Source organism: Pantherophis guttatus, chromosome 3, assembly GCF_059756535.1.
Source record: "Pantherophis guttatus breed Tessera chromosome 3, ASM5975653v1, whole genome shotgun sequence".
NCBI lineage: Eukaryota > Metazoa > Chordata > Lepidosauria > Squamata > Colubridae > Pantherophis > Pantherophis guttatus.
The window spans coordinates 94,679,209-94,705,912 of NC_142065.1; the positions used below are offsets into that span (position 1 = coordinate 94,679,209).

The 26,704-nt window shown below is 41.1% G+C and overlaps 1 pseudogene across 1 annotated transcript in view; it reads left to right on the forward strand.

The window, feature by feature from the left end:
- LOC132711449 (complement factor H-related protein 2-like) overlaps window positions 1-26,704 on the forward strand; it is a 73,965-nt pseudogene that overhangs the window by 16,444 nt on the left and 30,817 nt on the right. Inside the window, exons 4-6 of the transcript XR_015733171.1 lie at window positions 1,011-1,193; window positions 1,462-1,668; window positions 3,858-4,037. The product of XR_015733171.1 is annotated as a complement factor H-related protein 2-like (transcript). The remainder of the gene's footprint in view (window positions 1-1,010; window positions 1,194-1,461; window positions 1,669-3,857; window positions 4,038-26,704) is intronic.

The following is a 26,704-nucleotide window of genomic DNA, read 5'->3' on the forward strand; positions in this document are numbered from 1 at the left end:
AGAGGGGGGGAGATTGTTCTAATAGGTTGTACCTGATTTTATTTGAAAAGTTGGACAGAATGCATAATAATGTTAAACCAATTTCTTTATAATTATTATTTTAAGGAATGTCAACAGTTTCAGCTACAATTTCCTGCCCCAAAATTTAACAGTGTCAATATAATCAATTTAATCATATTTTATTGTTAATCAAATTGAATTTGAAATATATTAGAAATTTTAAAAACCTTTAAAGTTGAAAATGCTGATATTTCTGACTTATGGGGTGAAGACTTGGAATATTTGACAATGGAGTATCAATTTATGTAAGACTTTAAAACATGTTAAGTGTTTGTGTTAAGTGTAACTTGAGTTTGAAATGAATTTATGAAAGGATTTTTTCTGAGTTTAGTGGAACATCTGAAAGACTATTTCAGAACGATTTCTGATTGTAGCTGAAATAGATTTTCTTTGTTGCTGGTGTAAGAAAGGTAAGGGCACATCAACTAATTTGATTTGATCACGGCTAATTTTGGTTTTCTTTTGAAAGAATCTTGTAATAAATAGAAATACTGTATATGCAAATATTTTCATGTTAAAGATATGAATGCTGTTTTACTATTTTGAATTACATTCTAAAATGAAGGCATCTAATACTTTCTTAGGAACTTGGAGTTATATCATGCGTAGCCAAGAAAGTTTGGAAAACTGCTATTACTTTAAATATCAAGAAGTGGATTAAAAAATGTATAACATCAATTTTTGAAAAGACCATTCTTTTCTGTAAAGAAAATTTTGTCATAGATTTTATAATAATGACAGATTATGTTTAAGTATAATTTGGAATTATATAATACATATAAGGTGTGTGTGTATTATATAAATTACACACACACACACACACACACATACACACACACATATATACACACACACATTTAAATTATTTAGATCAGTTTAACCTGTTAATTCTTAGAGAAGAAATTCTAAGTTTATTTATTTATTCATCTTCATGCTTTCATATTTGATAGAAAGAGGGCAAAATTGCAGTGGTCCACCAAGAACTGAGAACGGAGACATTACTACTTTATCTGAGAAGCAGTACAGATCTGGCTCTTCAGTAGAATTCAAATGCCAAACTTATTATGCCATGGAAGGCCAAAAAAGATCTTTTTGTGATGATGGGACCTGGACAAAGGTACCCATTTGCCTCGGTAAGCGGAAAAGAAAGTCTTCATCTAATTTTCATGAGCATTTCTAATAATTAAGAATAACTGCTTTCTCTCTTTCTCTCATAAAAAGAAGATTTAATTGATGTTTCCTGCAGCAGCTCTCCTTTGGATACGATTTCAATTCTATTAACTGAGGTGAAGTAGCTACTAGATGAAAGCTAAATCTAGGTAAATCTTGCAATAAGATAATATGATGCATTTGGATCCCGACAGCCTTCTCGAATAGGATTTGCTTTCTTTTTCACCTCAGATCCCTGTGTGATCTCCAGGACTGAATTGGAAAGCCAGAAGATAGAAGTTAAAGATGGAATAGAGGTGCCTGACAATATATTTGTTCAACGTGGTCTTTCCATTGAGCTGACCTGTAGAACAGGATATGTCCTGGAAGCAAATTCTTCCCAATCAGCTTTTGTAATCCAGTGTGATGGGACACCACCCGTGATTCCTAAATGCAAAGGTGACTCAAAAAGTTTAATTTTACAATTCTGCTATCACCAATCCAGGGGCAAAACACTTCGGTTTGAGTCTATTTATGATTAGAGCTAAAATAAGCTGCAATTATTTATGTGTTTTACTGGTAATTCTAATCCCAACTTGAAGCATTCCCAGCTGGGCTGCACTTTTCTATTCTGAAAAGGCTCATTGGAAATTCTTGGGATGTAATTGAAATAGGACAATGTGAAAAGTTTCAGATTGCTGAAGAGGAGTGGTGCAATGAAAGACACATCCATTGGTGGTTTAATGGCCAAGTTAGTGCAAAAACTGCACTCTTCAGATGCTCCCCCAAAGGTCTGCTGTATCATCAATGTAGGGGTAATCTGCATCAGTGGTGGGTTTCTACCAGTTCACCCCGGTTCCACCCACCCACCCACCCAGACGTCATGACGGATGATCTGTGCATGCGCAGAAGTGCCGCGCGTGAACGAAACAAGTTCACAGTTCCGAACCAGTAGCGAAGGTAAGTGAAAACCACTACTGATCTGCATGGCAATATTTTTATATCATTAAAAGATACAGTAATTGCTTTTGCTGATAATAGACTCCATAGCTGAGCTATTGTTTCCATTTTAAAAGAATTTATAAACTATTACCATACCAAAATCTAAATATCAATACCAATAGAAATTCCAACTCCATTTCTAACAAGACTATAGGGAATTCTTTAATTAGTGGGGAAGAATATTGCTGTGCTTTTAATTTTAGCACTAGCAGATTAGGGGATGTCTAGTGAAAGACAGCTCACAATTTTAGTGGCCCAACCTCTCCCAGAACCAGTTGTTCCACCACAGGCATTAGAAAAACTTCATGGAGAAGTTTCTTTGTTTATTCATGCATGCTATTTCTGTACCATGTTGATTCTTATGGATTCTAGGCAGTTTACAGATATTAAAATAGCAATAAAATAATCAAAAATTTTAAATCCAATAACATAATGATTAAGAATAAATCATAAGAAAAATGCACACACGTAGACCTAAATCTGTGTGGTCCTACACTCACTACTAGCTTCAAGAAAACCAGGAGAGTGACTGCCGTTCTCTATTTAGGGCAGCTGTTCCTAAGGAGGGGAGCTGCAAGGAGAAGATGTGATATCACTCCCTGACTAACCTGAAAGCTGGGAACTCTTGCCATCCAGGTTAAACAAACCCTGGTTATCTGGAAAACTCAATGTCATAGATGCCCAAACTCAAGCTATAAGCAACTAATCAAGACCAGCCCCTTAATTGTACTCAGAGGCACATTGGTAGCCACTGCAACTTTTGTAGCAATGATGTAATGTAGCAGATCTAAGAGTATATATTGAGCGTACAGGTATTGAATTCTAGACCAGTTGATGTTTTGATGGTATCCCTGGGGCAATGCCAGGAGGAGCTAATTAATTGTTTAATTACATGCCAAGAAGCCGGTATCCACTCTCAGAAATCACATAGATTGATAGTCTCCAGGGAATTTGTCCCACTCTATCCTTCAGGTCTTCCAGCAATGCATCCATCATCACCCTAATTGTCCATCTTTATTGTTGTTGGTGATCCACTACCTGAGAGTTATCATGATGGATAGATGACTGCTCCTAATTCTGAGCAGAATTTGAACAGAATGGGAAAAGGAACAAGCCCTGCAAGCTCCATCGCAAAGCATTTGAAGGCCTGCTTTCTTTCCCCTGTTATTGTTAACTGAAACTGTAGCTTCAGGCAGGAGTAGAACCACTACAATGTGGAACCCCTAATGTGCAATCCTTGCAGGTGGTTGAAAACACTACTGGGATTGACCGTGGGACTGAATAGCAAGAAGAGAGATATTAAATTGTAGCTTTATATTTCAATTCAAAGCCAAAGTGAAGGGGAAGAATAATTATAGCAACTTGCTAAATTTATTTACAATCTTCCAAATAAATAGTAGCCAAGGGCCACTAAAAGTATTTTAAATCAAGTTGGTTGATTTCACACTACATTTTAGATACTAATTTGTAGTTTTAAATTAGTTAATGCCCATCAGTATGCATGACTGCTAATGAAAATGGTCTCATTGGATATTTTAAAAATAATAATGATATTGTTTTCTATGCTAATAGAAAGCAATGCCCATAATCTGATATGAGTGCAAGCTTTTCTTTTTTCAATATAAGATATGATTTATTTTCTTTAGAAATTACATGCAATTCTCCAAGAATATCAAATGGTTCTTTCCGACCTCAAAGAACTTTATACCATGATGGGGATCTAATTCGAATTCTGTGTGACAATGGATTTACTTTTGAACCTGATAATGGAGAAAAGATAGTTGAGTGCACGAGAAATGGATGGTCACCTTCACCAAAATGTGTCAGTAAGTAGAACTTCCATGTGTTGCTATGACTTATAGAAGGGCTAAGATATTTAACTCTGCGGAAGTTTTAACATTATTTCATATAATTTTCCAATTATTTTTGCCGAAGGGATTTATCTCACCCAGAACATTTTGGTAGATTTTACACATTTATTTATTTTATTTATTTATTTGTCAAGCACATATTAGATAGCATATATAAGTATAAACCTGATTATGAATACATGAAATGGATATAAATAAAAGTGGGCATTAGGACAGGGGCAGTAGGCACGTTGGTGCGCTTATGCACGCCTCTTACAGACCTCTTAGGAATGGGGTGAGGTAAACAGTAGATGGTCTAAGGTTAAAGTTTTGGGGGTGTAGGGATGAAACCACAGAGTCAGGTAGTGCATTCCAGGAATTGACCACTCTGTTGCTGAAGTCGTATTTTCTGCAATTGAGTTTGTACTTTAAGTTTGTATCTGTTGTGTGCTCATGTATCATTGTGGTTGAAGCTGAAGTAGTCATTGATACAATATCATTTCATTCACCTTAAAAAGATTCTTTCTTTTGAAATACATGTGGGATGTATGTAAGAAACGTGTTTCAACAAAATGTGGATCAGTGTTTATTTGCTGCATGAAAATGGTGGGTGTCCCTTGGCATCACCCAGAATTGGTAGCATCCTAGGGGACAATTGAACATTGTCATTTGTCTCCCTCTTTAATCCTCATTTGGTAGTATGCCTCCCTCAAGTCCAGTTTAGTGAAGATTTTCCCCCTTGCTAAATAACCTACCATGTTTTCCCAAAAATAAGACTCTGTCTTATTTTCTTTTCGGTCCCAAAATAACCACCAGGTTTTATTTTCAGGAGATGCTTCACCCCCTTTCCTTAGGACCACTGCAGCCATGCTTCCCACACCCTGACATATGTCACACCACTGTAAGATGCCACAAGGCTCATAATGCCGCTGCTGCCACTTATGGCAGGATGTCACATGGCTCATCATGCTGGTTCTGCCGCTCACGGCAGAAGGCTGTGTGGTGTGTTGTGTTGTTGTGTGCATGACAACAACATAATGAGACTCGTGGAATTCTGCCATGAGCAGCACCAGCAGGACGACCAGCGAGCAGCTGCAGAAGAAGTTGGACAGTGGGATGACAGGTGTCAGGGCATGGGAAACCTGGTTGCAATGGTACTAAAGTAAGTGGCTATGGAGTGCATGGAGAAGCTCCACCCCCCACCTCTGCCGTAGCTTGATTTTTACTCCTACGCCTTGTTTTACCTCGTATAACCAGATAGTAGGTGTTGCTTAACTAGGGCTTATTTTTGGGATTTGACTTATATTAGGCATAGATAGGGCGTTGGTCTTACCTGATACGCCTCTTCTCTAGCTGGCGCCCACGGCAGTCATGCCTGGATAGTGACACGACTGACAACCAATAGGACCGAGTCTACTGAATTTTGATACCGCCCCTTCCTTTGTTATCCAGTTTTGAGGCGAGGTTGTGCAGTAGACTGAAGGTGTCTGTAGAAATAAAGCAGGGAAATTAAAAGCCACCCACCCCCAGAACCAGGGACGGCCGGAAAGGGTGGGGCTGACTGCCGTGGGCGCCAGCTAGAGAAGAGGCGTATCAGGTAAGACCAACACCCTTTCTCCTATGAGGCGCCCACAGCAGTCATGCCTGGGACATACCAAAGCCAGATGTCTCCTAGGGAGGGAGAGGCCGGACCTGCTGCAGAACCCTTCTGCCAAACGCTGCGTCAGCTGATGCATAAGAGTCGAGCCGGTAATGTCTTATGAATGGAGACACCGAGGACCATGTGGCAGCCCGACAGACCTCCTCCAATGGAGCCTGCGTTGACCAGGCAGCGGAGGTGGAGGCGCTCCTGGTGGAATGCGCGGTGATGTTATGAGGAACAGGGAGCGAGTGAGCTTCATAGGCTGACGCTATGGTGGCCCTGATCCACCTTCCTATGGTCACTGATGAGGCACGGGAACCCATGGTAGACGGTTGAAAGGAAAGAAAGAGGGCTTCTGTTCTCCGGAAGGAAGCCGTATGGGCCACATAGATCTTGAGGGCCCTCTGGACGTCTAGTTTATGCCACATGAATTCCTGGTGTCGACGAGGGGAAGGGCAGAAGTTTGGGAGAGTGAGCTCCTGAGATCTGTGGAAGATGGTATTGATCTTCGGGACAAACGCCGGGTCCAGGCGAAGGACCACCCTGTCCGTGTGGAAGATGCACAGATCGGAACGTACGGACAGAGCCGCGAGTTCAGATATCCGTCGAGCAATGAGGAACGAAACTTTAAAGGATAAAAATTTAAGGCTGACGTCCCGTAGAGGCTCGAACGGCGGACCAGTCAAGGCAGAAAGGACCTTATTTAGGTCCCAAGTGGGGAACCTATGGACCATAGGTGGGTGCAGGTTAGTAGCTCCCCGTAGAAAGGACCGTATGAGAGGATCATTGGAGAGAGATTTCAACGAGGAACAGGTAAGTATTGACGACAGGGCGGCTACCTGATGTCGGAGAGTATTAGGGGCTAAGCCTGAGACGAAACCCTGGTGAAGAAAGTCCAACAGCTGGGTGACTGTGACGTTAGTGGGAGAAATGCCCTTCCTGCGGCACCAAGAAGAAAAGGCATGCCAAGTGGAGTCATAAATCCGGAGGGTAGAAGGACGGCGAGCAGCCTGAATGATGGTAATGGCGCCAGGAGAAACCTGAGCCTCGGTCAGGAGGAGCCGCTCAGCTGCCATGCGGTCAGCTGGAAGGACTGCGGATCCGGATGGAGGAGAGGGCCCTGGTGAAGGGAGATCCAATCGTCGGGAATCCTCCACGGGGGGGGGGAGACGGACAGAGACACCAACTCGGCAAACCACGGGTGGCGAGGCCAGTGAGGTGCCAGCAGCAGAACCTCCGCCCGTTCCATGACTAACTTCCTCACGACCCTGGACAGAAGGGGAAGAGGAGGGAAGGTGTAGAGAAGTTGTCCCGGAGGCCAGGGGCTCCTCAGCGCATCCACTGCTTCCGCCCCTTGAGAGGGGAAGCGGGAGAAGAAGCGGGGAAGCTGATGGTTGTTGCTCGAGGCGAACAAGTCCACCGTGGGCTGGCCGAAGCGAATGCACAGGTCCTCGAAGAGGAGGGGATGGAGACTCCACTCGGCTTGATCGACGAGGTTGCGGCTGAGAGAGTCCGCTTGGATCTTGGTCTTCCCCGAAATGTGTTTGGCTCGAATGGACGAAAGATGGGATTCGGCCCAGAGACCCAATTGAAGAGATTCCCGCATCAAGGATCGGGACCGAGTGCCCCCCTGCTGATTGACGTGGGCCTTGGCCGAGACATTGTCCGTTAGGACCAGGATGTCCCGACCAAGTATCAGAGGCTCGAAGTTGAGAAGAGCAAGGTAGATAGCTCTCAACTCCAGGACGTTGATGTTCATGGTCCGTTCCGTCTGGGACCAAAGGCCCTGGGCCATGTGGGAGTCCAGGTGAGCCCCCCAACCTGAGAGGCTGAGAGACCATCCTGGGAACTTCCCCGAACGAACAGCCCTGGGAAATTGCTGACGACGCCCACCAGGTCAGCGAGTTTCGAACCTCCGGGGACAAGCGGATACTCGAGGCCGAGGTGTTGGTCCATCTCCGTTGGTAAGGGAGTAGAAGCCACTGCAGCTCCCTGCTGTGGAGGCGAGACCACGGCATGATGCCGTAAGCCGAGACCATCTTGCCTAGAAGACTAGAAAGACCCAGCAGAGAGGCCGAGCCCCGCCTTTGGAACTTGGAGGCCATGTCAGCTAGACTGGACTGGCGCTCCAAGGACAGAGTCACCCGAAGAGAATCGGAATTAATAACCGCCCCAAGGTGTTGGAGACTTGTAGTGGGGAACAGATGGCTCTTGGCCCAATTAATGGAGAAGCCATGGTGTTGCAAAATGGAAATGACCGAGGCCAGATCCCTGGTAGCTTGGGACTGGGTTTTAGAAAGTATGAGAATATCGTCTAAATAAAAGAGGGTGCGAATAGGGATAGAGCTAATATGGCCTATGAGGGCAGCCATGATTTTAGTGAATACCCTGGGGGCAGAGGAAAGGCCAAATGGTAAGGCAGCATACTGGAAGTGTTGGCCATTATACGAGAAGCGAAGAAATTGTCGATGGGGAGGGAAAATGGGTACATGGAGGTAGGCCTCCGTTAAGTCAATGGAAGACATGAAGTCTCCCTTCCGAATGCAGAGCAAAATGGTGTGGAGAGACTGCATTTTAAAACGGCGATATTTGATATGCCGATTCAGGGACTTCAAATCAAGGATGGCCCTCCAGCTACCCGATGACTTGGGAACCAGGAACAAACGGGAGTAGAACCCCCGGCCCCTTTGTTGGGAGGGAACAGGCTGAATGGCCTTAATGGCCAGGAGATGTTGGATGGCCTGTTGAACCCTAGCCCTCTTAATAGGATCTAGGGAAACGGGGCAACGGAGATAATGGTTAGGGGGTGGGGATAGAAATTTGAGTTTAAGGCCAAATTTAATTGTGTCCCTGACCCAAAGGTCCGAGACAGAAATATCCCATTGGGCAGAGAAGTGGGACAAACGGCCACCAATTAAAGAGTCAGGCAGAGCCCTAGCGGGAACGTCTAAAGGGACAGCCCCTCCCCCCACGAAAGGAAGGTTTCGATGTAAACCTAGCCCCTTGTCTAACCTGGTTTCCGAACTGCTGCTGAGACCTGGAAGGCAGGGAACGATGGGAACGTTGTTGGAAGTAGCTGGAATCAGATCCTCGAAAGGAAGAAGAGGAACAAAAGGAACCTTGAGGTCGATAGTCAGATCGACGAGCTATGGGTGGAAGAATTTTACGATGGTCTCTCATTTCTGTTAATAGTGGGTCCAGCTGGGAACCGAACAACTTGTCAGAGGAGTACGGGGAAGAGGCCAGGCGCCACTTATTACGGGCATCAGCTTGCCAATTCCGGAGCCAGAGAAGACGTCTAGATGTTACAGATGTACCCATGGCCTTGGCTGAGAAGCGAGCGGCGTTAAGCGTAGCGTCGGCAGAGAATTCGACCGCACCTAAGATTTTATTGATGTCTTGATGGGAGCGGTGGTCGGATGCAGGGATGCGGTCTTGAAGCTGGTGCAACCACAGAATTGACGCTCGATTGAAGAAAGACGCCGCCGAGGAGGCCTGGATAGACCAAGCAGAGGCTTGGTGTCCTTTAATGAGGGTCCTTTCGACCTTCTTGTCTTTAGGTCGCAAGTAATCTTCCGATGGTCCCGTCGGGGGAGAAGAAGAATATAAGGCCACGACCGGGGGATCGACGGCGGGTACTTGCAGAAGACTGGAGACGTCTGAGGCAAGGTTGTAGAACCTTCTGTCCAAATTGTTCGGGATGGGCCCTGAGCTGGGAGATGACCATTGACGTTTGAGAACCTCTGAAAACAGTTTACGTGCAGGGATCACCTCAGACTGAACTGTGGGCTCTTGGAACAGGGCCGAGGTTGGATCCGCCGGAGCAGAAGGTGCCGATGAATCCGAGTTACTGGTACCTAGGCGGGTGATCATCTTCGCCTTGTAAAGTAATGAACGAAACATGTGGGGCTTGAAGAGACTCACAAAGGCCGGTTGATCAGGCTCTAGGCCCTCGTCTTCTGAGAGGTCTTGGTCAGGTAGAGCTCCTTCTTCAGAGAGAGAATCCTGACTGGCCGAATCCTGATCGCAGAGATCCACTGGCTCATCATGGGAATGGCGAGGCCTAGCTTGGGCCGCCATATGATGACAAACAGAAGTAGGGGCCACAGACTGATGCTGTTGCAAGCCCTGGGCAATCCCCTGGCGAATAGCCTCGGAGATGAGATCGGCCAAGGATCCCTGCATATCCAGCGGCAACTGAGAAACTAGTGGAGCTGGTTGAGGATCAGGAGCCGATGAGATAAGGTCCTGCTCAGCCTCGTTTGGAGGAGGCGATTGTTGCACTTGCCTCTGAGGATCCTCAGATGTAGATGGAAAAACAGAGGCCACATCAGGAGCACTGGCGGAATCACCCTGAACTGAATGGTCAGGAGATAAGGAGGGCGGGGGCCTGGGATGAGGGCCAGATACCGAGTTGGATGGGGCTGGAGAATCCTGCGCTGCCCTGGAATGCGCCTTTTGGAAGGCCTTCTCTATAGTCCTGTGGCGCCTATCCTCGTCCCTGGAGATGGCAACCCCTTTGGAATGAGAGGAGCGGTCAGAAACAGGAGCCCTAGACTTGCTCCTGTGGCCAGTTGAAGGGCCCTCCCCAGGGTCCTCTTCGTAGCGCCGCTTGGCTCTTGATTTGGTGGGTCGGTCAGGAATGGTGGCCATTTTAACAAGGAACGTAAGGTAGGCAAGAAAATGGCGCCAATGGCTCCAATAGGGAGAAAACAAGCCCAAGTGCCAGTACCTCCGATAGGAAGAAAGGAGCCCAAATCCGATCGATGCAGCTGCTCGCCTGGGGTCTCGCTAGCTCGAGGCTTAACTGCGAGGGATATGATGGGCGCGGAATTGCGTCATCGCGCCCGTCAGCTGCAAGGCGGGAAAATGGCGCTGCCTTGATTGACAGCCGCAATAAAAGCGGACTGTCTAGATATCGGGAGCCAGCAGAGGAGGCAAGGAACGGGCGCGGAATTCAACTTCTTGCCCCTCAGCTGTTGAGCGGAGGCTGGAGCCGCTCTCAATCGCCGCTGCAGGTCCGGATGGTCAAAGTAACGCGGCGGAGCGAGGCAAGCAAGCTCGTGCGTGTGGGCGGAGGAAGCTGCCAGCCGGCAGTCCTCGCAGCTGTTAAATTAAAAATAGACTCCGCAAAGCTCAAGGTGCTGTAAATCCAATTCTAAGTCCTAATTAAGCCAGAAAACTACAGACACGACTGTCCAGGTGCAGACCGAGTCGAAAAACTGGATAACGAAGGAAGGGGCAGTATCAAAATTCAGTAGACTCGGTCCTATTGGTTGTCAGTCGTGTCACTACCCAGGCATGACTGCCGTGGGCGCCTCATAGGAGAAGTGACAATTGGGCTGATGCTTGTTTTCATGGTAGGTTGTATTTTCAGGGACACACGGTATGTCTCTCATTAGGGGGAGACACATAAGCAGTTCAGCCCCCTGTAATCTACGTGAAACCTAAGGGACCCTTCTTTCTTTTCCTTGAAGAGTACCGGGGCAGCCATTCTTGATTTCACCGGCTGAATGAACCCCCATTCCAGGTTCTTATCTATAAATGCTTGAAACACATCTATCTCTTTGGGGGTCATCAAGTACATGTTTGGCTTGGGCAGTTTAGCTCCCGGTATGACCTCTACTGCATAGTCAGTGGGTTGATGAGGTGGGAGCACTAAAAACCTCAGCCAAGTCACAATATTCTGCCATAATTATCAGTTCTAACCCATCTCCTCTTCTTAGTGTATTCGCAGGTTCTGCTTTTCCTTTCCTAACTTAAGGTGCAGGGCTGGTCCTCTGCACTTTCCATGGCCCTTGCCAATTAGAAGCTTTTTTCTGCATCCCCCTCCTATCTTTGTCCCAATCCACAGAAGGGTTCCACTTTTGCCACCATGCCAGGCCTAGGACCATGGCCTCAGTCATAGCCAGGGATTAAAATAAATTAAATAGTCTCCATGTAGTTCCCTGCCTTGAACTTCACTGGCTCAGTTAGGCAGGTAGCTGGCACACCACCTGTTATAGATTTCTCCAATTGGGAAAATATTATGGGTCACTTCAGCTCCCTCAGTCTCAGTCCAAGTCTCTACACCACCTGAGGGCTGACCACACACCTGGGACAAATCACACCTGACCAACTCACCATGGGCCAAATCTCTGCAGGGCAAGAATCACACTAACATCAAACAAATGGTGGAATAGAATAATTAAAGAAAGGATGCAAACGGAGGGACAAAATGAAATGTGAATGACAAAAATTAAAATTATTTTTAAAATTATTTTAAATAATTAAATTGAATTGTTGAATTATCCTGCAGTGAGTTAACCTGCAGGAAGTTGGCCATGGTGAGTTTGCTGCATCAAGTTTTATTTTTTATTTTTATTTATTTTGTCAAGCACATATTAGATAACAGATATAGATATAAACATGGTTAATAATACATGAAATGGTTATAAATAAAAGGGGGACATTAGGACAGGGACGGTAGGCACATTGGTGCGCTTATGCAGGCCCCTTTTGTTGTCCCGTTCTGTAGATAAAGAGCTACTGCTTTTCCTCCAACAGCTTCCCAATCTCACAGAATAATAAAAGTGCTGGATAAAGTCATTTCCTTCCTCACAAATTCCTCTCTTGTTACCTCTCTAAGCTCTGACAGCCTTGTGTGACTGGTAGGTTTGGCAGAAGAATTGGGAGCTTTATATTAGAGTTCATTGGAACTCAGTAGAGCAAGAAAATAAAGAATGTTATGATTATGAACAGAACAGAACAGAACAGAACATCAATTGATTAGTCTTGTGACCTTATCAATAAGATAAAAGAAAAATAAAACACATAATCTGGTTCCAGGATAAAATAGATTCCCTCTACAAAGTACAAAGGTCCCCTTAGCCACAGCTGCCAGGTGTTGCTCTAATCTCAGCTGTGGGTCAAGGAGGACACCCAAATTCCGAACCCATTCTGAGGGGGACAGCTTCTCCCCCCCCAGGTTAAGGATGGACAATCGACATGGTCCTTGGGAGGCAATACCCAGAGCCACTCGGTCTTGTCTGGGTTAAGTCTGAGCCTGTTGACTTCCATCTAGACTCTCACAGCCTCCAGGCACTGGCACTTCACATCCACTGCTTCACTGAAATGATGCGGGGTGGAGATATACAGCTGGGTATATTGGCATACTGCTGATATCCCACCCTGTATTGTTGGATGATCTCCCCTAGCAGTTTCATGTAGATGTTGAATAGAAGGGGAGAGAGGACTGAGCCCAGAGACACTCCACAAACGAGGGGCCTTTTGTCCTCCTATCAACACCGACTGAGACCAACCAGAGAGATAAGAGGAGAACCACCATAATACGGTGCCTCCCACTCCCAACTCCCTTAGTCAGCCTAGTAGGATACCATGGTCGATGGTGTCAAAAGCTGCTGAAAGGTCAAGTAGCACCATGATAGAGGAATGACCCCCATCACTGGCTCACCAGAGATCGTCCATCAGCACGACCAAAGCAGTTTCCGTGCTGTAGCCAGGTCTGAAGCCAGATTGAAAAGGGTCCAGATAATCCGTTTCATCCAATGTCCATAGGAGCTGAAGTGCCACCACTTTCTCTACAACCTTCCCCACAACGGGTAAATTGGAAACTGGATGAAAGTTTTTTAATTCTGCTGGGTCTAAGGAAGGCTTCTTGAGGAGGGGCCTTACAACTGCTTCCTTTAATGGTTGCAGAAAAGACCCCTCCCTTAAGGAAGCATTAACTAAAGTCAGGAGCCAGCCTCGTGTCACCAGCCAGGAGGGGCACGGGTCCAACAAACAAGTGGAGGAACTCATCGCACCCACAACCTTGTCCACTTCCTCAGGTGTCACAGGCTCAAACTCAGCCAACACAATATGACTAAGACCTGCCCTGGTCATCTCAGTCGGAATTGCCCAATCAGAGTCCAGGTCCATCCGAATCTGAGCGACTTTATCTAACAGAAATTGCACAAATTCCTCAGCTCTACCCTGTAAGGGCTCCTCCGCTCCCCCTACATTAAGGAGAGAGCCTTTGTCCAATATATCTCTTTAATTTCCTCTGCAATCCAAAATAGTCTTAAAAGACAGAAAAAATAAACCCACAGCTTTGAAACTCCAAACTCAAATTTTCAAATTATATTTCTTTAACCAAAAATGCCTCTTTTCCCAATCTGCTTTCAGTTTGTTAAATTACTTTTTCAGCTTTTGCTAATTAGCTTTTATTAATGGCTTCAGCTTCTTCACAGCTGTTCTGGAGGTGGGGAGGTAGTCTTTTTCCACTCCCTCCCCTCTCTCTTTGCCAATTTTCTCAAGTAAAATAGTTTTAAAAGTTCAGGAGTTAAATATATAAAGGAATCTTGTTTCCAAGACCACAGTTTCTCACCCAGATGATCACCTCATTCTTTTTTCCTTCTCTTCTTGTGTTTGGCCACCCGGCTTTTGACAGCTCCTAATGACTGTCTTCCCTTGCTGTTGGGTTGGAGGCTGATGCAGACACTTCAGGGACTTGCGACTTCCCTGTTTGTGCCTGTCTGTGCCTCCGTTCTTCACTGTCCCTACAGGACAGCTATGATCCCTGGGGATCTTCTAAAGCAGCTGAGATATCAGCATTTTCCAGGAGCCCTAGAATTTGCTGTACCGCTGCTGGCACTGGCCACACCCCCTCTGATGTGAGGACCCAGAGTGTTGGGGGCAATATATTGACTCTGTAATCTGCTTAGAGAGGATTGTAAAGCACTATGAAGCAATATATAAGTCTAAGAGCTATTATTATTGCTATTTAATTTGTGCCTTGCACATCAATATGACATTTACGGTCAGATACAATATGCAAGAATTTCACGCAAAACTACTTACAACTCAAAAGGGAGTTAAAACATATTTATTTTGGTTTCCCTACTTTTCAATTCTATATCAATGGTATAGTGAGGTGTCCAAATGATATTTCCATCCCCCTAAACTAGGAGATTACAGTATTGCCCTTCTGCTTTATTCAGATGATCCTATTGTTCTTTCCAGAATAGCAGTACACCTCAAAAGTGTTCTGGGAAATCTAGTCTAATATTTTGGTCATTTCTGTTTCAGTCTGAAATTGTGGCTTCACTATTGACCCATCATTTCTATTTGAAGGTCTTTGTATTTTGTGATTTTCTCTAGTTCTTTCTCTTCTCTTCTTCTGTCAGAAGAGAACCAGCCAGAGTTCTTTGTCTTTCTTACCAACAATTGTTAAGTGTGGGTGTTATATAGCAGGTCTTGTCTGTTTGAATTCTAAAGTCCCAGAGCAGTTTAGTTTCTTCTTCTATTTTGTGATGCCACCAGTTCTTGTTTGCAGGCAAGTAGTATATCTTGCAGATCTTCCAATGCATCATTATGGGTACTTTGTCATAACTTTGCTGTAATCCATTTGTGCAATCTTCTTGCAGCAGCTAATTAGGTGATTCGCTATTTCTTCAGCTTTTTGCCAAGCCAGCACTTGCTGTGTGATGCTGTCTTCCCAAGTCTGCCTTTGCTTGTATTTGTTCTTATTATTATTAGTATGGTTTACTGCTGTCTACCAGGTATTTGGCATTTTTATCCACCTAATCCTTATTTTTTGCAGTTGTATTTGTTATTATAGCAGTAGTAATAGTGCTGTTAGTTATATATTTAAGTATCAGTAAGCAATTGAAAATTTCACAAAGGGTTGATGAACTGAACTATTGAGGACCCTTTCTTTATTATTATTATTATTATTATTATTATTATTATTATTATTATTATTATTATTATTATTATTTTATTGAATTTGTATACCGCCCTACTCCCAAAGGACTCAGGGCGGTGAACAGCCATGGAATAAAACATATAAATACAAAATACAAAATACAAATACAAAACATATAAATACAAAATTTAAAATAGACATATTAACCTTCCTCAGACAAATTTCTTCTAGGCTTAATATACCTCTGCCTGCCTTCCTATCTTAGGGCAATTGCTTGATTGCTACTGCTTCAATCACTTATCTTCCAGGTGATATTGTTCTCTGACATCTTCCCCATATACTTGTTGTTGTTGTTGTTTTTTGTAAAAAGTTTTTCTTTATTCTTTACACATAAATACACACAAACATACAATGTATTTTTGTTGATCAGAGTATTTGGCCGGTTAACAAATTAAAACAATTTTCAATTTTTACAACTAAGATTACCATTTCTACACCTCCTTTTTGCCATAGTGTTCACTTTCATCTATGTTTTTCCAATTTTACCCTTCATTTTCATCTCTAATTTTAACCAAATTTCAATTTCCTTTCTATTCTATATTAAACCCCAATCCATCATCCGAATAATTAATTTTAAGGGAGGAAGGAGGAAGAAGGAGGAGTAGAAGAATAGGGGGTAGAGACTAGATTAGCAGCTAAAACTAAAGGGATTAATAGATAGAAATGAATCAAGGAGTGAGATTACTGACGGTGAACGTCAATGGTCTCAATGCCCCGACCAAAAGAAGACGTATTTTAGCTAAAATTACTAAAGCCAAAGTGGATATAACATGTTTACAAGAGACTCATATTAAACTGTCACAAACAAATTTATTGAAATGCCCCAAAGCAGGGAAATTATTTGTAGCTGCTTCAGAGGAGAGAAAAAGAGGAGTAGCAATATTTGTAAAAGAATATCTCTCGCTGAAACAAATTTTCGCAGATGAAGAGGGAAGAATGCTAATATTGGAGGTGGAATTATTGCAAAATAAGATTTTATTGATCGGAATTTAGGCCCCCAATACTAAACAAACATTATTCTTCCGAAGATTATGAAGAGAAATTCGAGAATTGGAATACGAGCAAGTAGGTCTCATGGGTGATTTCAATGCAATTAGCAATAGGATTTAGGATTATAAAACAGGAGAAAATCCCCCAAAAGGAAATAGAGGACAAGATAAAAGGATTCTTCCAGCCATTTGTGAGGAAATGAGAGACAAATTAGGATTGAAAGATACCTGGCGTGAACATAATCAGAATGTAGAGCAATTCACTTATTACTCTCCCAGACACAAATCGTGGTCCAGATTGGACATGATTTGGATGACACAAGAATTTAATTCCCAAGTAGAAGAAATTAGAATTTTACCGAATGATTGGGCGGACCATAATCCGGTACTAGTTGTATTAAAAAAAGAGGGGAAAAATAGAAGAAGGTGGATGATGAGATCAGAGATTTTAAATGAAATTGAATTCACACAAAAACTTAAGACAGAAATAACTCTTTTCTTTCAAGAGAATAAGACACCGGGAATGCCACTTCAAACAATTTGGGATGCTGCTAAAGCCTTTATAAGAGGTCTTATTATAAAACATATGGCCATTAAACATAAAAAAGAAGAACAAGAAAGGGGTGATTTAATAAATAAACTAACAAAGGCTGAGGAACAGCTACAAAATAACCCACTAGCTAGAGAGGCAAAGGAACAGATAATACTGTTAAAACATCAGCTTAATCTTTTAGAATTGGACAAACTGAAAGATAAGATAAAAGCAGCAAAGCAAAAACATTTTGAATCAGCTAATAAATTAGGAAGATGGCTTACATATAGACTTAAAAAAGAAAAACAGAACAGACGAATTGATCAGTTAGAAGATAAGGAGGGAAATTTAATAAAAGATAAAGGAGGAAAGGAAAGAATTGCAGTGGATTTTTATAAAGAGTTATACAAAAAAGAAGAAATCTTAACAGAGGTGACAAAAAATTATATTGAGAATTAGGATTTACCTAAAATACCCAATTTAACAAAAGAATTATTAGAAGAGGAAATTACCTTAACTGAAATTGAAAAAGCAGTGAAGAAACAAGGAAATCTGAAAACACTGGGTACAGATGGACTCCCCGCGGAGTTATATAAAACAATGTTTGAGGTAATGGGAGAGCATATGAAAGACTTATTTAATGAAGTTCTGGGGAAAGCAGAAATTCCCCATTCATGGAGACAGGCCAATATTAGCCTAATTCCAAAAGAAGATCCCCCCTCGACAGATATAAAAAATTATAGACCAATATCCCTCCTGAACTCCGATTATAAAATCTTCACAACAATTTTAGCAAATAGATTAAAAGGCTTCCTGAATGAATTTATACATATTGACCAAAATGGATTTTTACCATCACGCCAATTACGAGATAACCTGAGAATTATGTTAAATATACTGGAATATTACGAAGATCATCCTGGTAAACAGGTTGCACTAGTTTTCATAGACGCCCAGAAGGCATTTGACAGGGTCAACTGGGAGTTTATATTATTACAGCTAGAATATATGGGTTTTGGACAGAGATTTATAAACGCAATCAAAGCAATTTATCCCAAACAAACGGCCAGACTATTGATAAACGGGGATCTGACGGAAGAATTTTCTATTGGCAAAGGCACAAGACAGGGTTTTCCCCTATCCCCTTTATTATTTATTCTATCACTAGAAACCCTACTACGAAAAATAAGGAATGAGGAAAGAATAAAAGGCCTTAGAATTGGACAACAGGTATACAAAACCCAGGCCTTTGCGGATGATATGGCTTTTATTTTAGAAGACCCTACAAAATCTAGCCCATACTTATTAGAATTGATTGAGGAATTTGGAGCAGTCGCAGGATTATTGATTAATAAAAAGAAAACAAATTTATTAACGAAAAATATTTTAGAGGAAGATAAGAGGAGTTTACAGGAAGTGATTGGATTGAAAGTAGTTAACAAAATTAAATACCTGGGAATTTGGTTATCTGGCAGATGCTCGAGTATACAAGAAGACAACTATAATAAACCATTAATTCAAACAAGGAGAGATTTAGATAAATGGGGTAAAATTCAACTTTCACTTTTGGGACGAGTAACAACAGTTAAATCCTATATTCTACCGAAATTTAATTTCTTATTTCAAATGGCTCCAGCGAAACTATCCAAAAAATTCTTTATGGAATTAAATCAAATAATAACTAAATTTATTTGGCAGGGGAAAAAGCCATGGATTAAAAGAAAGATGATGCAGGAGATAAAAGAAAGAGGGGGCCTGGGTTTACCTTGTTGGGAGAATTATTACTCAGCAGCTTTGTTAGTATGGGTAAAAGAATGGATTACCCTAGGTAACAATCATCTTCTTAAATTAGAAGGTTATGACCTACAACAGGGCTGGCATATGGCTCTCTGGTGAGACAGTAACCCACAAAGTAAATGGTTTACTAGACATTATATAAGAAACATCTTAATTCGAAACTGGGAAAAGGTTAGCAAAAAATATTATATTAAAACACCGTGCTGGATATCACCGGTGGAAGCACTGACATATCCCAAAATCTACAATCCGACAAAGAAATTAATATACAAGGAGTTATTGAATGCACAGGGAAATTTAAAATCTAAACAGCAATTGAATTCTCTAGGACTACAAATGGACTGGTGGACCTACTTACAGATTCAATCTAAATTTAAGAAAGATAGAGATGGGAAAGGTATACATGTGGACCTACAAGAATTAGATAAAATTTTGATGGGACAAGAAAAAGGCATGATTGCAAAAAGTTATAAATTATTAATAAGATTAGAGATAGGTGAGGAGATAATCAAAGATACAATGATCGCTTGGGGGAAAAACTTCGGTTACTCAATTCACTTAGACAAATGGCAAGGGATTTGGTGGGAGAATATGAAGTCAGTAGTATCCACGGCATACAAAGAGAATATCTATAAGATGATATACAGGTGGCACCTTTCTCCCGATAGATTGGCTAAAATGTTCACTGGACAATCGGCTGAATGTTGGAAATGTGGGCAGGAAAGAGGCAGCTATTATTATCAATGGTGGACATGCCCGGAAGCAGTTAAGTTTTGGGGAAAAATAAAAAAATGGCTTAATGAGATTGTAAACCAAAAGATTGATTGGGCACCAGAGACATGCTTGCTCGGCTCCAAACCGGATAATATTAAAAAAGACTTATGGTACCTAGCCCATCACAGCGGCGAGATTGATATACGCACAATTTTGGAAAAATAAAAATATCCCATCGGAGGAAGCAATTATAAAAAAGATTTTGGACTGTGCGGAAGCAGATAAATTGACTAAAAAATTAAAAGATAAAGATCTAACTCAAACATGTTTATCCTGGGAAAAATTATATACTTGGTTAGCGAAGAGAACGATACAACCCAATTGAAAAAGAGGAAAAGTATTTATTGAGAAACCTATATTATACTAACGAAGTGAGGTCAGATAGACCTAATTGATGTATAAAGAGATATAAGTCACTCTGTCTCCCTCGGAATATAATGTACTTGCAGATATGTTTGTTATTTGTTATATTGTCTTGTATGTTATTTATATGGTGTGTTGCTATTTTTTGTTTTTTTTAATGGAAAATGTAAATAAAGAGTTTTTTTTTAAAAAAAAAGAATAATTAATTTTGTGAAGTTACAATTGTTCAATTCTTACAAGAATAGTTAGCCCACTTATTTTATGACTTACATTTTCTTAAGTAATAAAGTCCAACATTTTAATATAATCGGTTACTTCTATAAGTATCTTTCTATTTATATATTCAAACACTTAATGAAAAAGAAAAAAGAAAAACAAATATAGACATGGCTGTTCCAATTAGTTCCATTTTCATACATCAAATAATTTCCCCATATGTTCCTCCGAACCACATCTTAATCATTTCTACTTCATCACAATATATCATTAAAACTATTTCATCAATTACAATTTCCTTAATTAAATTTTAAAAATATTCTGACTGTTATCCTCTACTTGCTTCCCCTATGAATTATTTCAAATCCTCACTTAATCATTTTTATACACGCCACCATAAACTATTAAAAGTATTTCAATTATTACATTTTAAACTTATTCATATTTCTCAAAAAAGAAAAAAAAACAAAACTCATCATTATCTAGATTTCAAAAATATAAATGATAATATTCCAATTATTATACAGTTCATTTTCACCATCATATACTTTACCATTATTACTTGCTACAATTCACATTTCAGTTCTAAATGTATACCACAAATTCCTCTTTCATTTCCTTCTCCTTTTCTCCCTTTTCAATTTTATTTTTACCTTTTTCTTTCCCCTTCTTTCCTGCACTTTAAAATCCTGATCTCTCCTATGTTACCCTATGTTGCCTATTGTTCCCTCTCTCTTTTTTCTTTTTTTTAATTTCACCACTGTTTAGCCCACTGTTTAACCCAATATTGTCATTCTGTATATCAAAGTTCTGAATTCTTCTCTTCTGCCCTATATTTCCTCTCTCTCTCTCTCTCTCTCTCTTTTATCTTATACATCCAACAAACATTAAATCTATAGCGGTCTACATCACAACGCGAGAAGGGAATAAAATTATCCCATTACATATATAGGGTAACCTACAAAAGTCTATTACATATACCAAGTGACATGCTTATCAAATACCTCTATTTACAGCTCGATTTGACATCCAATTATACCATTGACTCCAAGATATATAGTAATCTGTGTCCCCTCGTCCTTTCAGTATCATAGTAAGCCGATCTGATTCTGCACAATTCATTATTTTCTGAATTACTACTTGTTCGGGTGGGCTAACATCCATCTTCCAGTATTGGGCCCATGCCAATCTTGCAGCTGTTGTTATATGTAGCAGCAGGTACCATGTCGTTCTATTAACATTTTCGGGTCTTATCCCTAATAAAAATACCTCAGGACGCAATTGTATATGTTGCCCCAACATCTCATTTAGCCACTTCTGAATATTCTTCCAAAATTTCATTGCCTCTCGACAGGTCCACCATTGGTGGAAATATGTACCTTCTTTAACGCCACATTTCCAACAGACTGAGGGTGTTCCAGGGAACATTTTGGCGAGTCTGGCCGGCGGTAAATGCCATTGATACGCCATTTTATATATATTTTCTTTATATCCTATTGACCGGGTTAGTTTAATATTCTTAGTCCAGATTTCGTTCCACCTCTCAGGCTCTATTGAATAACCTAGTTTCTTCTCCAAGGCATGAACCGAAGTCTTCGCTCCTTCCTCACCTACCTCCATAGCCATAAAGAATTTATAGCATCTAGATAACACCTTTTCATCCACCCCCAATAGTATCCTATCTAGAACCTGCACCTCTCGACTAATCCCAAGTCTCTGTCTATCTCTCATATACTTACTACTAATTTGCATGTACATCCACCAGTCTAGGTTCACTTCTTGTTCCTGAAGTGACAATTTTGTTTTTATTTATTTTATTTATTTATTTATTTAATTTGATTTATATGCCGCCCTTCTCCGGAGACTCAGGGCAGCTTACAATGCGCTAAGCAATAGCCTTCATACTTTAGTTTAGTTTAGTTTAGTTTATTTGATTTGTATACCGCCCTACTCCCGAAGGACTCAGGGCGGTGAACAGCCAAAAAATAAAATACATAAATACAAAAATTTTTAAAACCAGATAAAATCAAATTAAATCATTTTGGCCCAGACAAATTAAAACACCCCAATAATTTAAAAACAAATTAAAATTTACATATTAAAAGAGGGAGGAGATTAGGCCAAGCCCGCCTGATGGAATAAAAAAGTCTTCACAGTGCGACGGAAGGTGCGCAGATCCGGGATCCTCCGTATCTCTGGGGGGAGCTCATTCCAGATGGTAGGTGCCCCCACAGAGAAGGCTCTCCCCCTAGGGGTCGCCAGCTGACACTGTTTGGCTGATGGCACCCGGAGGAGTCCCTCTCTATGAGAGCGTACTGGCCGGTGGGAGGCTATTGGTGGTAGTAGGTGGTCCTGTAGATAACCAGGTCCTAAGCCATGGAGCGCTTTAAAGGTGGTGACCAAAACCTTGAAGCGCACCCGGAAGACCACCGGGAGCCAGTGCAGCTCACGCAGGAGAGGTGTCACATGGGAGCGCCATGACGCTCCCATTACCACCCGCGTGGCCGCACTCTGCGCCAGTTGGAGCCTCCGGGTGCTCCTCAAGGGGAGCCCCATGTAGAGAGCATTACAATAGTCCAATAGTCCAATATTTTATACAAAGTCAGCTTATTGCCCCCACAAACTGGGTCCTCAATTTACCTACCTTAGAAAGGATGGAAGGCTGAGTCAACCTTGAGCCTGGTGAGATTCGAACCTGCAGTAATTGCAGGCAGCTGGTCTTAATAACAGGGTGCTTTAGACCACTGTACTACCAAGGCTTTTAACTTCCCATTCATATCTAATATTTCTTTGTAGGTCAATTTTTTCTCTGGATTATACAGAATCGGATAGATCACAGGTTCCACAGGTGAAACCTAGAGTGGTACCTTATTATAATATGTTTTCTTAATTTCCATCCAACTCTCAATCAGGACTCCTTGCATGTGATGTTTCGTAAAATATGCTGGGGGTTTGCCTCTTTCCCACCATAGGTGGGCATGCCACCCCTGTTGGAGATCGTGATCTTCGATTGCTAACAGATGTCTCTCTTGTAGTGTAATCCATTCACGGATCCAAACCAAAACCGCCGAATTATAATAATACTTCCAATTTGGGACCCCCAACCCACCTTGTTCTTTCGGTTTCTGCATCATTTTCTTTTTTTTTTTTTTATTGAAAAGGTTTTCAAATACAAATTTTTCCCCCTTTTCCCCCCCCCTCCCCCCCTCCCTAACCCCCCCTCCCCACCCTTCCCCCCCTGTGACTTCTTCGTAACAAAAAAAACCCCTAATTCATAACAGATTACTTACTCCCTCCTCAAAATACTGACCTTTACTTACTAAAAGTATTATAAATCCCCCTTTATCCATACATTTCAGAAAAGAAGAAGAGAAAAACAACAAAAAAAAAACAAACACATTATACTATAACTATTATAAAATAACTTCTAATTTAGCATAATAGTGTTTTATATCTATACATTATTGCAACAATTCGAAACCACCTTCCACTTTAAGACTATACGATAAGTCCTACTTTAGTAACATTTCAAAGCGGGCTCCCCATAAAATCTAATTTAACATTTATTCCACTCTATCCATTTCCTCCACTCCCCTAAATGTATCACTTAAAAATCCCTTTTCTTAAACTAATCAGTCTGTAGCTAGCTTATTCACCCACTGTCTTACAAATTTACCATACACAACAATTCTTGATATCTTTAATTCACTGCCCACACTACTTAAAAATATATATATATATATATATTCCATTATATCTAAATAAAAAAAGAAAAGACAATAACTTTAAATTTATAGTCCATATAATATCTTCTTGTAGTCTTTCCACTGGATTGTTAAAGCCAACATCCATAATAGGGTAACATAGCTTGCTGATGCAACAGTTTATTCAAGATCTCCAATCATATCTGCCCCCATCAGTAGTAAACATCTTCTTATATATATAAAAGTAAAAACAACCACCCGAGTGACATTATAATTATATTCCATATAATAATAATTGTGGGTTTCATCAGGATTATTAATTTCCATCATCGTATTGGGTAACAACCCGATCTTCTGCATGTCCCAATGTGATTCTCTTGCCTTATAGTTCAAGATAATTATAATATATTTATCAACACAAAAAGAAGTTTCAAAGTAGATAATTCAAAACCATCAATTTGAGGCTCTTTCCATGTCCCAAAATTACGGCAATGCAGAGATCTGCCACTATCCTCAGGATGATATTGACCAATATGTCGCCTCCTCTATGTTTTCACATAATCATTCATATTTTAAAATCACTGGCTTCACTGTTGCTTGGATTAGAAATTTCTATTTTTGTACAACCTATTTCTTTTTTTGTTTTCTTTTTGTGGGTTTGACTTCCATCCTAATTTTTTGTGTCTCGCATTTCTTTTTTATCCCTTGTGTATCCTCTAATTGGTTTCCATGCTTGTCCTTGCCTTGATAAGTCATCACATTAAAATCAGATGGCACTTCTCTCAAATTTGTAGATAATCCAGCTGGGGTATCCGATAAATCCAAAGGCAATTTATCTGGTACAGTCTCTGTCTTTAGTTCCAGCTCCTTCTGCTTATCCTGTATTATATCTGAAGACGTTAAATTCATTTTCAACCTATTTTGATAAAATTCTTCCGCTCTTTCAACAGTATTTAACTGGTATCTTTCTCCTTGATATCTCAATATAATACCAACTGGGACATCCCACCGGAATTGAATATTTCTCCTTTTTAACTCAGACACCAAAAAGCCAAATTTCTTCCTTTCCATTAATATCTTAGGTGGGAGTTCCTTGTAAATCCAAATCTTTCTTCCATACAATTGCAAATTAGAATTGAAGGAATTTTGCACAATTTTATTCCTAATTTCTTTATCTGAAAAATAGATTACCACATCTCTAGGCAATTGCCTTTGCTTGGCAGTCCAGGAGTTTATTCGATAAGCTCTGTCAATCCTACAAAACACTTCCTCAGGTTGAATCTTTAAAATCCCAGCTAGAAATTCAGAAGATATTTTCCTTAAGTCATCTCTGTTATTTTCCTGCAAACCTCTAAGTCTTATTGCATATTCTGTGAAATTATATTGTATCTTTAGAACCTCTTTTTCAATCCTCTGTTGCAGATTTTCTACATTACCAGACTTTTGGTCAGCATCCATTTTAAATTTTTCTTCTGAACTATAATCCTGAATATTTAACAAATCATTTTCAATTTTTTGAATTCTATTGTCCAATTTATCTTGAATTTCATCCATTTTTGACTCTAGTAAATTAGTATTTGTATCCAACCGAATCATGAATTCTGACACTTTTAAAAATTTTTGCTGCAAAAAGTCAAACTTGGATTTCACCAATTCCTTAGTTTCCTGCTTAAATTTTTCAAGTTGCTGATTCACAATCTCATCCCTTCTTTCAATCTCCTCTAAGAGAAATTCTATTATATTAAAATCAGGTTTCTGGGACTGAAGAGTTAAAACTTGTTCCTTTAAATTCTTAGTGGGGGAATCACCCCCACCTATTTGTTTGTCTGGCTTCACAAGCCTCAGTGCCATGTTTCCGCCTAAGCAGGCTTTGTTAGAAGAAAAGAAAAAAAAACAAGACAAAAGACTTCCAGCCAGCAACAATCCGGCCTCCAGGGGAAAAAGAGAAAAACAAAAACAGGAGCGGAGTTTTGTCTACAAATGTAGCCAGTGGTATTTATTCCGCTACATTGTAATAATAAAAAACGGAAGAACTTTCCCTCTCAAACTCTTCTCCAGCCGCGGCAGACGCCATTTTAAAAAGAAACTTTTTTCCTCTTTCTCTTCCTCTATTCTCTTAAGTAATTTTTAAAAGATAAGTAAAATACTTGCGCTTCAGTATTACAGGTCCAGCTCACATTTTCTTTGAGTAATCTGTCAAATTCGCAGGCTTGCTTTTGACGCCTGGCTCTGCATTAGCAGAGGTCTCCCAAAGCCCGGAGCAGCGGCTGGGGATATGGGGCATCTCATCCGCTCCATCCCAAAAGTAAAAGAAAAACTTTTGGGACTCTGCAGAGAGTTCTACCCACCCCTGCCGGCTCTATCTCCGTTTCCTCATGGGAACGGAGTTTTTTCGAGCCGCCGTTCCGTTGTGAAGGCGGCTCTGACAGGCAGTGGAAGCTGACGATCCCAAAGGAACGTCTGGCGGCGGCCAGCAGCAAACAGGAAGTCGGTTTCTGCATCATTTTCAACTTAATTCGAGGCTTCTTGCCCTGCCAAATAAATCTATTTGTGGCCCTGTCCAAGTTCCTAAAAAAGGTTTTATCCAGTCTAACTGGGGCCATTTGAAAGACAAATTCTGGGCACTACGTGGGTCTTAATTGAGGCTATCCATCCCCTTAATGACAATTGTATCTTGCCCCATCTCTCCAAATCTTTGTCTAGTTGCTCAGTTAATTTTAAATAGTTATCCGCCTTTATTGAGGAGCATCTATCAGACAGCCAAATCCCTAAATATTTAACTTTACGAACTACCTGGAGGCCCAAACTGTTTTGTAGTTCTAATTTTTGTATTTCCGTCATGTTTTTAACTATGATCTTTGTTTTTTTCCTATTTATT